Below are 2,231 nucleotides of genomic sequence, written 5' to 3'. Positions count from 1 at the left end.
GAAAATAATACATATACAATAGCAAACAAAAGAAAGCAAGATAACCTAAACCAAGTATACTTGTGGCACGCTAGGCTAGGACATATTTCTCAAAGAAGGATGCAAAAGCTAGTGGGGAAGGCGTGCTTGACTCGTCAAACATAAACTCTCTATAGACATGTGAATCATGCCTGAAAGGAAAAATTATCAAAGCCCCTTTCTCGGATAAAGTGGAACGTGCACTTTATCTATTGAATTTGATCTACACAGATGTGCGTGGTCCGCTAAGTGTTAGAAAGAGATATAGGCAATCATACTTCATTATATTTACTGATGACTTCTCGGGATATAGGTATGTGTGTTTAATGAAATACAAGTCTGAAGCCTTTGAAAAGTTCGAAGAATTCAGAGCTGAATCAGAAAAAACATTTAGGAAGAATATGAAAACACTTCGATCTGATCGAGATGGAGAATACTTAAGTACTGAGTTTTAAGACTACCTTAAAGAGAATGAGATTTTCTCACAGTAAACTCCTCCTACCACACCCCAGTTGAATGATGTGTCAGAACGTCGTAATCGAACATTGATGGAGATTGTTTGATCTACTGGGATGAACTGAGTTGCCATCATCTTTTTTGGGATTTGCGCTTGAAACAACAGCAAAGTTGTTGAACGAAGTCCATACAAAGACAATGAATAAAACTCCATATGAGATATGGATGGAAAAGTCACCCAAATATTCTTTCTTAAGAATATTAGGATGTCATGCTTACGTGAAGCAGACAGTGAGAGAAAATTGGACAATAGAGCCAATTTCTGCTACTTGGTGGGATATCAAAAGAATTTTATTGTATATTAGTCTAATGATCCCAAAGAAACAAACAAATGTATTTGTTTCAAGGAATGCCACCTTCTTAAAGAATGAGCTTCTATTTGAAATAAAAAGCGAAATGATAGAACTCGAAGATATTCGAGATCCACCCACTTTAGAGACAGTGAAACCCACACCCTAACAGCCAGTTGAAGAAAGACAAGCTCTTAGGAGATCCGAAAGGGTCTCAAGGCCGCCTAAGATGATGAGCCTACTTCCTGAAGAAGGCCAAGATGAGCACATTCTTGGATGTGATCCAAAAATATTCAAAGAAGTGATGTCTGATGCCGAATCATGTAAATGTCTTGAAGTCATGCAGTCCGAGGTGAACTCCATATATTCGAACCAATTGTGGTCCTTAGTAGATCCACCTGAGGGAATTGTTCTCATATGGTGCAAATAGATTTACAAAAGGAAACTTGGCGCGAATGGAAAGGTAGTGACCTTCAAAGCAAGATTGGTAGCAAAATGATATACTCAAAGGCAAGGTGTTGAGTATGAAGAAACCTTTTCTCCGGTCACGATGTTCAAATCCATTAGGACATTACTAGCCATAGCAGCATAATATGACAATGAAATATGACAGATGGATGTGAAGAGAGTGTTCCTTAATGGAGTCATTAAAGAAGAGAATCACATGTCTCAACTTGAAGGATTCACATCAATACGAAGTGTGCATAAAGTATGCAAATTTCAGAGACCCGTCTATGGACTCAAATATGCATCAAGGACCTGGAATCTCATATTTGACAACACTATCAAAGAGTTTGATTTTGTCAAAAACCTTGAGGAACCTTTTGTATACAAGAAGTTAGTGGGAGTACGGTGACATTCCTAGTACATTATGTTGATAAACATACTACTCATTGGAAATGATGTAGGGATGTTTCAATCAACTAAAGTATGGTTAGCTAACAATTATCCATGAAGAATATGGGTTACACATCATATGTCTTAGGAATACATAATATAGTGATAGATAGAAGAGGATGTTCGGGCTCACTCTCTGGAGGAGTCCAAGGAAGGATATCTACCAATGTGTCACTGTTTAACTTTATCCAAGTCTATATGCCCTAAGACTGATGAAAAGATAGAAACCATGAGCCACATTTCATATGCGTCTATTGTATGCAGTATAATGTATGGTATGATATCTACTCGATCTGATATTTCATTTGCATTGAGTGTTGCAAGCAGATATTAATCGAATCTCTTTCGTGGCGTTGGGAGACCATGAAGGAAATTCTTAAGTACTTAAGAAGAACCAAGAATATGTTCTTGGTCTACGGGAGTGGAGAATTAAAATTGGAAAGCTATATTGATTCTAGCTTCCAATCATATATGAATTATTCAAAATCAACAACTGGATTTCTATTCAAG

The sequence above is a fragment of the Primulina eburnea genome, chromosome 10, assembly GCF_022965805.1.
Source record: "Primulina eburnea isolate SZY01 chromosome 10, ASM2296580v1, whole genome shotgun sequence".
Taxonomy (NCBI): Eukaryota; Viridiplantae; Streptophyta; class Magnoliopsida; order Lamiales; family Gesneriaceae; genus Primulina; species Primulina eburnea.
This window is presented reverse-complemented; position numbering follows the sequence as displayed.